Genomic DNA, 16,859 nt, shown 5'->3' on the forward strand with positions numbered 1-16,859 from the left:
AGAGAGAGAGAGAGACAGAGAGAGAGACAGAGACAGAGAGAGAGACAGAGACAGAGACACAGAGACAGAGAGAGACAGAGACAGAGACACAGAGACAGAGACAGAGACAGAGAGAGAAATATTCCTTATAAAGGGGAAAATAACAGTGTGAACTCTCTTAGAGTGGAGAACATGTGATTAGTCCAAAGCTATGAATCACAAGAAATGTCTGGGGTCTCTCTGACAATTAATATGTAGCTTAAACAACAACATCAACAAAACCAATCTAACAAACTAAAACAAGCTTCCCTTCCTTCTTAGATTCAATACCGTATATTGGTTCCAAGGCAGAAGAGTGGTTAGGGCTAAGCAATGAGGATTAAGTGACTTGCCCAGGGTCACACAAATTTGAACCCAGGACCTCCTGTTTCTAGACTTGGCTCTCTATCCACTAAAACTATGATCTTGATAGTTGGAGCAAGATACCTCTGCATTGAACCACTAAGACAGGATCAAGGTTTAGTAGATTTAAGTCTGGAAAGGAGTTTATTTTTTCTGACTCATTTATTTTACCCACACACACACACACCAAAAAAAAAACCAAACAAACAAAAAAAAAACAACAAAAAAAAACCAAACAAACAAAAAACTACAATGAAGCTCATAGAGTTTAAGTGATTCCCCCCAAAGTTACAGAAGCAGTAGGAACTAGAAGTTGAGCACAGGATAACTAACTCCATATCCAGCACAGTTTCCCTTGAATCCCAGTACAGCAAGTTATCACCAAATATCTTTTTGATGATTTCTTCAGTTTTACATGTAAAGACAATTTTAACATTCTTGTAAAATTATGAGTTCCAAATTCTTTCCTTTCCCTCTACTCCTCATTCCCTAAGACAGTGAACAATGTGGTATAGATTGTGCATGAATCACTAAATTTGAAAATTTGAAAATTAAGGAATAAAAAATTCAAATATGAAATTACAAAAAAGAAATTCAATAAAAATATCAAATAAAGAGCCTCTTTCTGATGATGAATTAAAAAAGTGAGATAAACCTCCAGATCTTAGTAGCATCTGTCAGGGAGACTGAACATTCTCCATAACATCCCAGAAAGGGGAACTTAGCTACCTCCTTCCTCAAGTCCAGGCTTCCAGTACTGTCTTTTAGGAAATACTAACTTTTCAAACTCCCAGTGTCTTAAAATGGAACTAATAACATCTACCCAAACTATCTCAAAAGGTAGTCATAACGAACAGATTATAGGCATGAAAGAATGTGTAAATGATAAAGTACTAAGCAAATATATTGTTATTATATAAACTTTGTTCTCAGCCACTTCTCAGGTCCATATCTGTACCTAAATAACTAAGCTCTTTCAGGAATGAATTATGAATCTGCATTAGAAAAATGTTTCTTTTGATTGCTTAGGAGTCACACAGGAAGAACAAAAAAATTAATATAAAACTTAATGAAAAAATGCTGTGTGTTCTACATGAAAACTATAGTCTGAAATGATGATTATCACCTGACGGAAGTGGAGGCTGACAAATTAGCATCAATATCAGGCCATTGTAATAAAAAGATCCCCCAAATGTATGGGAGATACATAATTTTACAGTCTAATGAGTTGTCCAGATATAGACTCATCCGAACCCTTGAAAGAGATTTTGGAATAGGTCTGAGTGAAAATCTGTATTTCATCAGTAAAAATTATTTATTTATCTAATCTTTAGTACTATGATCACCCTCTTTTCATCATCCTTTTTTCTGTTAGTTTCTGTGACACTATTCAATCCTGGTTCTTTTCCTACCTATCTGACCTCACCTTCTCATTTTTCTTTGGTGGATCTTTGTTAAGATCAAGTACACAAAAGAGGGCACCCCTTAGTATTCTGTGCTTGACCCTTTGTTTGTTTTCCTCTATATTACTTCACATCTCATCACTTGCTTGTTTTCAAATATGATTTCTATCTCCACGATTGTCAGATCCTTATCAGATCTTAATCTTTCTCTTTACCTCTTCAGTTGCTTATTAAGCAGGTCAAATTGCAAGACCCATAGAAATCTTAAACACATCTCCAAAACTGAACTCATTTTTCTTCCCCAAAATCCTCTCCCATCTAAATTCTAAACTTTCCTATTAATGCTGAGAGTGCTGCCATTCTCCTAGTCATCCAGACTCGCAAGCTAGTTTTTATCTTCAGCTCCTCACTTTCTCACTCCCCATATCCTATCTGTTAACCAAGAGCTGTCGATTTTACCTTGGTATCATTTCCTGTATACTCCACCTTCTTTTCTCTGACACTGTCATCACCTTACTCCTGGACTATTGTAATAGTTTACTACTTGGTCTTTCTGCCTCAGCTCTCTTCCTATTCCAATCCATCCTCTTTTAGCTGCCAAATTACTTTGAATATATCAATCCCCCCATTCAAACTCCCGTTGTTCCTTTTTCATCTTTAGGATAACATATAAAATCTGTCACTCAAAGACCTTTATAATTTGCTTCCCTCCCACCTTTCCAGTTTTCTTATACTTTGCTGTACATCCCACTCTTCACCACATAATTTGTTACCTGGTAAAACTGACCTCCTAGTTTTTCACACGAAGCATTCCATCTTCAGAATGCAGTCATTTTTATTCACGGTTCTTATAATGCTTGAGAGAGTACCCTCACCCTAATTTCTGCCTTTTGGATTCTCTGGCCTCCTTAAAATCTCAGCTAAAATGTTATCTTAAACAGAATTCCTTTCCCAATTTCCTTTAATACTAATGTTTTCCCTTTATTTCTTATCTCCAATTTATCCCATATATATCTTGTTTCTGTATAGTCATGCTCATTTTGTCTTCCCCTTTACATGGTGAATTCTTTAAAAGCAGTGACTGCCTTTTGTCTTTCTTTGTAAGTAGGGTGGTTAGAGCAGTATCTACCATTAAATAGACAATAAATGCTTCCTGACTTTTCCATGTCATATAGCTAGTAAACTTCAGCAGTAAGTTATGAACCAGGTTTTTTTCTTAATCCCAATCAGGAAATTTTCTATCCACTACATCAATTGGTCAATCAACAAACACTTATACAATGCTTACCACTTGCCGGACACTATGTAATTTGCTAGGGATACAAAGACAAACAGTGTAATAACCTCTGCTTTCAATTTATATCTTGAGATACTTTAACTCCGCAACAAATATATACAATATTTTACTAACAGAAGAATGTCAAAATCATCAAAACCAAACTTCTACAGTAGTTTAATCTATTTATCTTCCTTATTATACCTGTGCATGCTACTTGCCAAACTTACTGTAACTATATTTCTACCACAATTATGAACTACCTGCTTTTCTCAGGTAGTTAATTGTTTAAAAATGGATTTTATAATATTGACTAAACATTTTGGAGTTTATAATGAAAAGTTCAATTGCAGCAACCAAGTCAAATCATGCTGACTCTAGGACTTGTGGTCCTCCCCTTTTCACTTAACAGGAGTATAAGGAATTTAAGAGGAAATAATTTGGGAGAGCCATTAGGGGCAATAATATGCATTATTATATGCTTGTGGCATATTTGCCTCTAAAGCTAAGTACTGGGTAGAATGGCATGTTGCTAAACCATTCATACACCTCCCTGGTAAGTGACATACACTTCTATACACAGTTTGAAATAATAAGTGAGCAATTTGAATTAAGTGTAGGTGTTTGTAGCATTCGCGAAAATTTCCTGTATTCTGCTCTTAGTTCATGGGGTTAGTTGTATAACTGCTGAGAAACTGATGCTAAAGATCATTCGCATGGACAACTCTTTTTCTTTACCAAACCCTGGCAAAAGTAGCTCCTTCCATTCTCCATCTTTCTATATTTTAAACATATAGAGAACATGACTTCTGAGGTGAGTGACATTTTAGATGATTTGGGCTGCAAGTATCCTTATTGATCATGTAACTTGCCTTCCCAGTTTACAGGTAAGGAAGCAGATACGAAATGGCAAAAGGTCATGCACGTTTTAAGCCCAGTCAGATTTTCCATGAAAGAGAGAATATATGCACATGAGGCATTATTTATTGATATAATTTTCTTATTTCACTTATATTAGTCCCCATAATTCCTAATTAAGTGGGACTTGAGAAGGATATAGCCTTTCCACGATGGTAGGATAGGGAGAATCAATGCAAAATTTCCTACCTGTGACTTTCATTATAAGGACATTTTACTTTAAAACAATAGAGTAAAATAGAAATGAATCCATAAAGCACTAACTTCTACTTCTTTTGCAGTAGGATTTTGTGCCTTCTGGCACAGGATTGGACATCTTGACAGAGAGGAGGTCTCCAAAGCTATCAAGTCAGACAGACATAATTTGCTGATCTGTGGAAGGTTTAATCTATTAATACTTTAGAAATTATACAGATCAATTGAGTCTCATGTCAAGTTATCTGTAGACTTGTTTTCATTTACATTGTTTTATGATGTTATTAGGCTTTACCCATCTTAATCATTCTCCTCCGAAGTGTTTTATAAATGAGTTTGCTGTCTAAATCCATTTTGTCTTTGGTCGCAGTTTCTCTCTGACTCACAAGAAGATAAAGTTTTGCTTGCTGATGTAGTTTGAGGGGTTATTTTGGCCTCCTCATTATGGTAATCTTTTTATATCAGTTAAACTTTTTTAGAAAATGATTATAATCAAGGTCAACATACTTGCTTTTTTTCCATTTCTTATTTTTTAGCATCAGTTGTTCATCTGAAAAAGTCAGGTTTAAACTATAATAATTATTTTTGGGTCTCTTCCTTATATATTAATTTTATTATGTATATATATATATGTCATAGATTTATATTGCTTTATTTTAATTTGATAATTATTTTGATCTTTGTTTTAAATAGTCAACAAAAAGATTGTGCCCAGATAGTCTGATATCATTTCCACATGAGAAATTCCTCAATTCTTGTCTAAGGCATAGGTAAGTTTATTTTAATGAGATTTTTTTTCATTATTTTCCATGTCCAGTCCTTTCTCAGTTCCTATTAGAATAAAGTATTCAGAATAAATGGACTTAAAGTCTCTACATGCTCTCTAAGCTTTTGAATTTTTTTGTTTCTCTAACTTGAACTACATTTTCCACTTTTTTCCTTCTTTCTTTTTAACCAATTTTACATTCATATGATTAAGTCTCAGCACATCTTTCTTTTTTATTTAAAGTTTTTAATTGAGTCTACATTCATAGGATTCTAATTCATTCTAATTTTATAGTAATCTAATTTCTATTTCTTACTTCTTTTAAAAATATATTGTCATTGGGAGATTGAGATTGCAGAGTGGAATTCTCAGGGGGCCCAATGGAATTCTGAACTGTGGCCTGACCCCCTCTCTGAAGCTAGAATTCCACTCTGCAATCTCAGTCTCACATTATCTAGGTTGCATTGATATCCTGGATTCAAATTTTGCCTCTGAGGTTTGCTACTTATGTGACCTTGGGAAAGTCCCATAAATTCCATGGGGCTCAGTTTTCTCATCTGTAAAATGTGGGAATTGGACCAGAGAGTCTGTGATATTCTTTTTTTAAAATTTTATTTTGAATATTTTCCAATAATTATATGTTTTATGTTCTTTCCCTCTCCCCCAAACGCCCCTAACCCCCTTAGCCGACACACATTTCCATTGGGTTTTACATGCATCATTGATTAAGATCTAATTCCATATTATTGATAGTTGAACTAGAGTTATCATTTAGTGTCTACATCCCCAATAATATCCCCATCAGCCCATGTGTTCAAGCAGTTGTTTTTCTTCTGTCTTTTTCCTCCCACAGTTCTTCCTCTGAATGTGGCTAGTTTTCTTTCTCATAAGTCCCTCAGCCTTGCTCTGGATTCTTGCATTACTGCTAGTAGAGAAGTCTGTTATGTTCGATTGTATCACAGTGTATCTGTCTCTGTGTACAATGTTCTCCTGGATCTGTTCCTTTTACTCTGCATCAATTTCTGGAGGTCATTCCATTTCACATGGAATTCCTCCAGTTCTTTATTCCTTTGAACACAATAGTATTCCATTACCAACAGATACCACAGTTTGTTCAGTCATTCCCCAATTGAAAGACATTCTCTCATTTTCCAATTTTTTGCCACCACAAAGAGTGCAGCAATAAATATTTTTGTACAAGTCTTTGTCTTATTATCTCTTTGGGGTATAAACCAAGTGATGCTGAGCATTTTAAAACAATATTTGCAGCTTACAGCAACGTTGACAGGAAGATACTGTTATTATTCCCATTTCTCTATGGAACTGATACACCAATAGAATAGAAGCCAGGTTTCCTTCTATATCCTGTTGAGTCAGTAGAGAAGAATTTAAGGGAAGCTGAATGAAGCAGGTTTCATAATTAATTGTTACACATTTTTGGATTGTGTATAAAAGGTTTCTCTATAAGTTGAACTGGTAATTGACACAACAGAGTAAGAAGAAATTTGGAGCAGCTCACATAAATACAGCTTTAACCTCCTTTATCTGTCATCCATTGAATTTGGCATATGCAAGGATATGAAATTGTTCCAAGCATATGAAAAGGGAAAATCTTTTCTGATTTCAGTCTTTTAAAAAGAAATAAAGGGGGCAGCAGGGTGGCTCAGTGGGTTAAGAGCCAGGCCCAGAGATGGGAAGTCCTGCGTTCAAATCTGGCCTCAGACATTTCTAGCAATGTCATCCTGGGCAAGTCACTTAACCCCCATTGCTTAGCCCTTACCACTCTTCTGCCTTAGAACCAATATACAGTATTGATTTTAAAACAGAACGTAGGAGTTTAAGAAAAAAATGAAAGGAAAAAAAATTAAAGAAAATAAAAGAAATGAAGAATGCAAAAGTGAGTGTGCTATAAAACAAGATATCACTGAAAGTTTACGTATAATTTTGAAAGAGACTGTATAGGCAAAATCAAAAGAATGGAGTATAAGTGGAGACCTAGCTGAACTCTCCCAATAAACAGCTTTAAAATAAAACTATGAATTATTCCCAAAGAGTTTTAGAAGAATGCATGTCCTTTGATTCAGCAATACCACTACTTGGTTTGTATCCCAAAGAGTTAAAGAAATGGGAAAGGTTCTATTTGTTCACAAATATTTATAACTGCATTTTGTGTGGCAAAAAAATTGGAAAATGAGGGTGTCCCTCAATTGGAAAATGGCTGAACAAATTGTGGTATATGATGGTGATGGGATACTTTTGCTATAAGGAATGACAAAGTGATTGATTTCTGTATGAACTGGAGAGACTTCCATTAACTGATGTGGAGTAAAATGAATAGAACCAGGAGAACATTATACACAGTAACTGAAACACTGTGGGACAATCAAATGTAAGACTCTGCTACTAGTAGCATTGCAATGATACAGGACAATTCCAAAGGATTTATGAGAAAAAAAATGCTATCCACATCTGGAGAGAGAATTGTGACAGTAGAAATCCAGAAGAAACATATGACTTATCAATTGTTTATATAGATATATGACTTAGAGTTTGGGTTTTAAAAGATTACTATATTACAAAAATGTATAATATGGAAATAGGATTTGAGTGATAATATATGTATAACCCAGCAAAATTGCTTGTCAACTCTGGGAGTGGGGAGGGAAGAAGAGAAGAACACAATAAGAATCATGTAACCATGGAAAAAATTAAAAAATTAAAAAAACCAACTCCATAAGACTTCAAGAAACAATAAAATTAAATAAATAGAATTTTAAAAATTGGAGAAAATGAAAAATATCTCATTGGAAAAAAGAAATTACCTAAAAATAGGTTGAGGAGAGATAACAGATCTGTTATTAGACAATATGTGGGCCATAATATTAAAAAAAGAGAGTCTTGACATCATATTTTAAGAAATTATAAAAAATAAACACTGTCATGATATCTTAGACCTAGAACAGTGATGGTAATCCTATGGTATGGGTCCCAAAGACTGCATGCAGAAGAATCTCTGTGAGCATATGCACTGCCCTCTCCAACTACCCTTGAGTTTATTACTAGAAAGGTAGAGGGACTAAGGCAGAACTGCTCCCCTCCCCATTTCCACTCTGCCTGATGACATTTTTCCCATCCCCTCCCCCTCTACCCAGTAGCCCAGTGGGACTGCATAGAGGGTAAGGTGGGTGGTTCACAGGTTGCAAAGCTGGAGGGGAGCAGAGTGTTCTGGTCACTCCCTTCCTCCTCCCTACACTGGTGGAGAACATTCCTCATTTCACCCACCCCTCTGCCCAGCAGTCGAATGGGAGAGCTTTCTCCCTCCTCTTTATGAGTTGGGGGGGGCAGGTATGCCCAGGTACTCAGTGAGGGGGTAGAACATGGTACAAGGTCTCTGAGGGGGAGGGCATGACACTCCATCTGGGGTTAGGGTTGGGGCTAGGCCAGGTATTCCATCTCTAAAAGTTTCGCCATCACTGACCTAAAGGATAAAATAGAAATAATCTATTGATTACTTCTTGAAAGAGATTCCAATGAAAACTTTCAGGAATATCAGAATCAAATTCCAGAGCTCTCAGATCAAGGAGAAAATATTGCCAATAGTCAGAAAAAAATTCAAATATCATGGAGTCACATTTAGGATCATGTAAGATTTAGTACCTTTTATGTTAAAGGAACAAAGGCTTGGGAAAATGATATTCCAGAGGGCAAAGGAACTAGGATTACAACCTATAATAACCTATCAAGCAAAAATGAGTATAGTTCTTCTAGAGTTAAAAGGATATTTAATGAAATACAGCACTTCTAAACATTACTGATGGAAAAGACTAGATTTAAATATAAAATTTGATATTCAAACAGAAAATTTAAGAGACATAAAAATGTAAACATGAAAGATTAATCAAAGGAGATTCAATGGAGTTAAATCATGATGGGCAAACTATTCCCAGTGGGCCAGATCCAGGCCTTAGTTTGCCCATCACTGACTTAAGCAATTCCCTAATCACTACATCTGGATGTGGGGGTCATAGTGATTAGCGAATTGCTTAAGGCAGTGATGGGCAAACTACAGCCTTGGATCTGGCCCGTGGGGAATAGTTTGCTCATCACTGAGTTAAACAGTTTACATTCCAAAATAGGAATAGGACACGTGTAACTACTAAGAACTTTATCATTATTAAAAGCAGTTAAAAGGAGTCAAAATAGGCAGAGGACCAGAGTGTGAATCAATTATGTTGGGATAGGGTGAGAAAGAGGAATGCACTGGAAGAACAGGGAAGAGAGCGATAAAGAGGAACAAATTTTCTCACATAAAAGTGGTTCATAAGGAAGAATTTTATAGAAGAGGGCAAATGGTAAGGGGATTGCATAGATCCTCAAACTGCATTTTCATAAGAAATTTTTCAAAGATGGAAGAAAATAAATACACCCTCATTTGGGTCTAAATTATTATAATTATTATCTAACATAATAGGGAAATAGGTAGGGAAGAAGATAAGAGATAAGGGAAATTAGGAATTATAAAGCAGAAGGCAAATTGGGAAAGACATTGGTTGGAAGCTTCATACTTTTCAGAAGTGGAAAAATATGAGAGGGGAAAATAAATCAAAATGGGATGGAGAGAAATGCAAAGTTAATGATCATAACTGTGAATGTGAATGAGATGATCTAATGAATGAAATGGAAGCAGATAGCATAATGTTTTGGAAACCAAAATCCAACAGGATATTACATATAAGAGACATCCTTGGGACAGAAAGAAAAGAATTGAAATGAAGAGCTGGAGCAGAATCTATTATGTTTCAACTGAAGTAAAAAAAGGTAGAGATGGCAGTAATGATTTCAGACAAAGCAAAAGCAAAATTAGACCTAATTGAAAGAGATATTCCAGGAAACTACATTTTGCTAAAAGATTGCATAAATAATGAAGCATTCTTTTTTTCCTTTTTAAATATTTTTCTATGTTTACGTGATTCTTTTTCTCTCTCTCCCTTTTTTTCCTCCTCTCCTGGATCCGACAATCAATCCCATGGGGTTATACATGTGTTACCACTTGATATCTATTTCTATATTATTAATTTTTGTAACAGAGTAATTTTTTAAAACCAAAACCCCAAATCATATACACATACAAACAAGTGATGAATCATATGTTTTTCTTCTGCATTTCTACTCCCACAGTTCTTTCTTTAGATGTGAATAGAATTCTTTCTCATATGTCCTTCTGGATTGTCCTGGATCATAACATTGTTCCAGGTAGTAAATTTGATTACATTTGATTGTTTCATAATGTTTCAGTTTCTGTGTATAATGTTCTCTTGGTTCTGCTCATTTCACTCCACATCAGTTCATGGAGGTCTTTCCAGTTCAGATAGAAATCAAGCAGTTAATCTTTCCTTATATCACAGTAGTATTCCATCACCACCATATAACACAATTTGTTCAGGACATTCCCTCATTTTCCAACTTTTTGTCCACAAAGAGCTCAACTTTGGATGTTTTTGTACAACCCTTTTTTATTTTATCTTCAGGGTACAAACCTAATAGTGATATTGCTGGATCAAAGGACATACATTCTTTTAAAACCCTTTGGACACAATTCCAAATTACCTTCCAGAATAATTGGATCAATTCACGATGCCACCAATAATGAACTAGTGTCTCAATTTTGCCACATACCCCCAAACTTTAATATTTTCCTTTACTGTCATATTGCCCAGTCTTCTAGGTATGAGGTGGGACCTCAGAATTGTTTTGATTTGCTTTTCTCTAATCAGTAGCTATTTAGAACATTTTTCATGTGATTATTGATAATTTCATTCTTTTATTTATGATTGTTTCATCTGTAGACTGCCTATTCATGTCCCTTGACCACTTGTCAATTAGGGAATGGCTTGATTTCTTGTACATTTGGCTTAATTCTTTATAAATTTGAGAAATTTAATCTTAGTCAGAGATTTTTGTTGTAAATTTCTCCCAGTTTGTTGTTTCCCTTCTAATTTCGGTTGCATTGGTTTTGTTTGTACAAAAACTTTTTATGTTTTATATCAAAATTATTCATTTTACATTTTGTAATGTTCTCTTTCTCTTGCTTATTCTTAATTTCTTTCCTTTTCTAAAGATTTGAAAGATATACTATTCTATCTAATTTATTTATAATTTACCTATTTATATTTAAGTAATATACCAATTTTGAATTTATCTTAGTATAAGATGTAGAATGTTGATATACACCTAATTTTGCTCATTCTATTTTCCAATTTTCCCAGTAGTATTTATGAAATAGTGGGTTCCTTTTCCAAAAGCTGGGATCTTTGGGTTTTTCAGACACTAGATTGCTGAGGTCATTTATCCCAAGTCTATGTCATTAATCCATCCTTCTATCCCTTAGCCAGTATCATATTATTTTGATGATAACTGGTTTATAATATAGTGTAAGATCTGGTACTGCTAGGTATCCATCCTTTGCTTTTTTCATTATTTCACTTGATATTCTTGATCTTTTAATCTTCCAGATTAAATTTATTATAAATTTTTCTAATTTTATAAAAAAAGTTTTTGGTAATTTGATAGGTATGGCATGGAAATTAATTTGGGTAGGATTGTCATTTTTATTATATTAGCTCACTCTTCATAGCCACGAGTAATTAATGTTTTTCCAGTTATTTAGGACTAGTTTTATTTGTGTGAAAAGTGTTTTGTAGTTGTGTTCATATTATTCCTGAGTTTGTCTTGGAACAAAGCATCATTTATTTATTCATTTATTTGTTGAGCCACACATTTTTATTTAATTAATTAAGGATATTTTCCATGGTTGCATGATTCATGTTTTTCCCCTACCCTCCAATCTCCCCAACCCCATAGCAACACACAATTCCACTGGGTATTACATGTATCATTGATCATGACATATTTCCATATAATTGATAATTACATTAGGGCAGTGATGGGCAAACTACAGCCCTTGGGCCAGATGCAGCTCCCTGAAATGTTCTATCCAGTCAGGGACATTATTCCTAATCTGACGAATACAATGAGTAGGATACAATATAATGAAACTTCGAAAGGGTTGCCTTAGAAACAGACTGACAGATGAACATTTCCTTTTCTTTGGCCCCCTCTTTAAAAAGTTTGCCCATCACAGCACTAGGGTGATTGTTTAGGGTCTACATCCCAAATCATATCCCTATCAACCCAAGGGTTCAAGCAGTTGTTTTTCTTCTATGTTTCTACTCCCACAATTCTTCCTCTGGATGTGAATAGCATTCTTTCTCATAAGACCTTCAGAATTGTCCTGGATCATTGCATTGCTTCTAGTACATAAGTCCATTACATTCAATTTTACCACAGCGTATCAGTCTCTGTGTACAATGTTCTCCTGGTTCTGCTTCTTTCACTCTGCATCAATTCCTGGAAGTCATTCTAGTTCACATGGAATTTGGAATGAAGAATTATTTTTTAAAAATTAGAGAATTTTTCTGCATTAAAGACCTTCTTTCTCAAAAACTTGAGAACTGAATCTAATTCCTAAAAATAAGAGCCATTTTCCAATTGGCAAATGGTCAGAGGATATGAACAGGAAGTTTTAAAAAGAAGAAATCAAAGTGGGCTATCGTCATATGACAAAATGAGAAATGTAAGTTGAAACAGACCTGAGGTACTACCTCACACTTATTAGATATGAAAAATGTTGGAGGGAATGAGGGAAAATGAACTGTTGTTAGAGTGGTGATCTGGTCCAAGAATTCTGGAAAACAATTTGGTACTAACCCCACAGGGCTAAAAATATTTTGCAGACCCTTTGACCCAGCAACACCACAATTAAGTCTATACACCAAAAATGATTAAAGAAAAAGGAAAAGGATATATATATATATATATATATCACCTATTTTTGTGGTGGCAAAGAATTTAAAATTGAGGGTATGCTCATTACTTGAATAATAGTTAGACAAGTTGTAATATAAAATCGTGATAGAGCACTATTGTGATATAAGAAATATCAAGGTGGAGTCATTTCAGAAAAAGGAGGTTAACTCCTCTCAAAGTGAAATGAAGAATTAGGAGATTATTAAACACAATAAACAGTAATAATGCCATAATTATCAACAATGAAAGATTTGGTTTCTCTGATTAGTATAGTGATCCAAGACAATTGCAAAGGACTCATGATGAAAAAAATGCAATTCACCTCCAGAGAAAGAACTGAAACTCTGAGTACAAATTGCAGTATAACTTTCTCATTTTACTTTTTTGCTTTATGATATCACTAATATAGAAATGTGTTTTTAATGATTATACATGTATAATTGAAATCATATTGTTTGTCATCTCAGTGACTGGAGGAGAAATGGGAAGGAGGGAGAGAATTCGGAACTCAAAATCTTAAAAAAAGAAAAGAATGTTAAAAATAAGTAAATAATAAATTTTAAATGAGGAAATTAAACACTGGGATTGGAGTATACTGTATTTATGGGAATTAAATCCTAAAATAACTGTTTCCTGGAGATTTGAGATTTTCTTACCTTTAAACTGCTTTCCTTTGTAAGTGATTCAAGTTTCTAGAGGTCTCAGAAGTACTTATCAGGATTGAGGATTACTGATAGATTTTTTTTCAACTTGGCTATTTCAAGTAGTTGCTTAGAAACTGAGGCAACATGTAATTTGGTTAATCATTGTGTTAAAGAGTAGGCGTCTACAGAAACTGAAGTGGCCAGCAGTGCTATAATCCCACGTGTTTATCCATTTTAAAGTTGCAATATAATGAACTCTACTTCTATGAAAACCTGTTTGCTTACTAGTAAAGTACATATGGTTCCCCCCCAGAGCAGGATGTTTGACCTAATTACAACACTGTAACCAGATCAGAGTGTTGACTTTTGATTAATAATTTGACATGTCTGAACACTTAATGGACAGGCCTCTGAAGATCTCATGACCTTGGAGTCAGTGTCCTGCTATGGGTTCAAGTCCTGCTTCAGTCATATGTTCCCTGGGTGTCACTGAACAAGTAACTTAACCTTAACTTCCTCATTTATAATATGTGTAAAGTTAGGATAGATAGCCTCTTTCTTCATTATTTTTTAATCTTTATTTAATTAACTAATTTAGAACATTTTTTTCTTGGTTACGGGATTCATGTTCTATCCCTCTCTCCCCTGATCTCCTTCCATAGCCAATGCACAAATCCACTGGGTTTTACATATGTCATTGATCAAGATCTATTTCCATATTATTGATAATTGCACTGGGGTGGTCGTTTAGAGTCTACATTCCCAATCATATCCCCATCAACCCATGTTCTCAAGCAGTTTGTTTTTCTTCTGTGTTTCTATTCCCACAGTTCTTCCTCTGAATATGGATAGCTTCCTTTCTCATAAGTCCCTCAGAATTTTCCTGGGGCATTGCATTGCTGCTAGTACAGAAATACATTACATTCTATTTTACCACAGTGTATTAGTCTCTGTGTATAATGTTCTCCTGGTTCTTCTCCTCGTAATTCTTCTCCTCGTAAGATTTCTTGCATTTGCAATATTACCCTAGGCAATCCTGTCAGTTAGCAGAATGGAACTCTGGCCTGGCAGGTGCCACCCATGTGCCAGCTGACAGTTGGTCTGTGACTATTTAAGGCCCTGCAAACCCAAGTTTGGGGTTCTGATTTCCTTGACCTCATCCAGACACCCAGCTATCCCTGAATTCCCCTTGGGGACCCCAGGAGCTTGAAGGGAGGTTGAAGGGAGGTTGGGTTGTGGAATGTTGGCAGGACTTAGGTTAGAGTAGCCTAGTGGTTAGGGACATCCCCTAGACAACTCAACAACTTCATCTGTTTAGCTGGTGGATCAAATAACATCAGGCCAGTGTCAAGTCATCACTGGCTGAGAGCTGGTTCCCTCAGCTTGACCTTACCTTCTAGGTCCATTGCCAACACTTGCCAGTTGCCCTAGCAATAGCTTCACAAGACCTTAAACCCTCTAACCTCAGTTTTCCCCTTCAAGTTTATTATAAATCCCTTAGCCTAAATCTGTGTTCCTGTAATTCCTTCAACATCACTTAGGCTAAAGAGACTGAGGAGGGGAGAGAATATTAATAAGTTGAGGTTACTATGAAATGGGAGCCAAGCTGTCATTGTAACCAGGAAGTTGAGCCCCATTTCCTGCTGGGTTCTGCTCTCACCCACTAGGAAGGTAGTTACTTCAGCAGGGAGGGGCTGCCCACTCAACATCTTAAAGGAGCCTACAGCTAGCAGTGGAGATTGACTGGGCACCACAGCTGAGGCTGCTCATCACTGATAACTCCAAATCTCCTGCTATTTTAGTTACAGGCTCTCAGGTCCCTGGTGACTTACATTTATCATCATCATCATACTATCTATCACATTATCTTCCATTACATCCTTTCACTCTGCATCAATTCCTGTAGGTCATCCCAGTTCACATGGATTTCCTCCAGTTTATTATTCCTTTGAGCACAATAGTATTCCATCACCAACAGATACAATTTATTCAGCCATTCCCCCTCATTTTCCAGTATTTTTGCCCCCCAAAAGAGTGTGGTTATAAATATTTTTGTACATGTCTTTTTCCTTATGATCTCTTTGGGGTATAAACCAAGTAGTGCTATCGCTGGATTAAAGGGCAGACAGAGTTTTAGCTCCCTTTGGGCATAGTTCCAAATTGCCATCCATAATGTTTGGATCATTTCAAAACTACACCAACAATGCATTAATGTCCCAATTTTGACACATACCCTCCAACATTTATTACTTTCCTTTGCTGTCATGTTAGACAATCTGTTAGGTGTGAAGTGGTATCTCAGAGTTATTTTAATTTGCATTTCTCTAATTATTAGAGATTTAGAGCACTTTTTCATGTGCTTATTGATAGTTTTTATTTCTTTACCTGAAAATTGCCTATTCATGTGCCTTGCCCATTTATCAATTGGGGAAATGGCTTGATTTTTTTGTACAGTTGATTTAGCTCCTTATAAACTTGAGTAATTAGACCTTTGTCAGAGGTTTTTGTTATAAAGATTTTCCCCCAATTTCTTGATTCCCTTTTAATTTTGGTTGCATTGGTTTTGTTTGTACAAAACCTTTTTAATTTAATGTATTCAAAATTATTTATTTTAAATTTTGTAATTTTTTTTAACTCTTACTTGGTCTTGAAATCTTTCCTTTCCCAAAGATCTGACAAATATACTATTCTGTCTTCACCTAATTTACTTATAGCTTCCTTCATTAAATTCTAGTCATTTAACCACTCTGAGTTTATTTTGTTGTATGGTGTGAGATGTTGATCTAAACCTAATTGTTTTCCAATTTTCCCAGTTTTTGTCAAATAGTGGATTTTGTCCCCAAAGTTGGGATCCTTGGGTTTATCATAGACTGTCTTGCTGAGATTACTTACCCCAAGTCAATTCCACTGATCCTCCCTTCTATCTCTTAGCCAGTATCATATTGTTTTGATGACCACAACCACTACTTTATAGTACAGTTTAATATTTGGTACTGGTGGACCAACTTCCTTCACTTTTTTTTTCATTATTTCCCTTGATATTCTTGATCTTTTGTTCTTCCAAGTGAATTTGTTATAGTTTTTTCTAATTCGGTAAAGAAGTTTTTTGGTAGTTTTATAGGCATGGCACTAAATAAGTAAATTAATTTGGGCAAGATGATCATTTTTATTATGTTAGCTCTCATACCCATGAGCAATTAATGTTTTTCTAATTGTTTAGAACTAGTTTTAATTGTGTAGAAACTGTTTTGTAATTGTGTTCCTATAATAACTATGTATGTCTTGGCACATAGATTTCTAAGTATTTTATTTTGTGTAGGGTGATTTTAAATGGCATTATTCTTTCTAACTCTTGCCGTTTGAGGGTATTGGAAATATATAGAAATGTTGATGATTTATGTGGGTTTATT

This window comes from Gracilinanus agilis, chromosome 3, assembly GCF_016433145.1.
Source record: "Gracilinanus agilis isolate LMUSP501 chromosome 3, AgileGrace, whole genome shotgun sequence".
NCBI lineage: Eukaryota > Metazoa > Chordata > Mammalia > Didelphimorphia > Didelphidae > Gracilinanus > Gracilinanus agilis.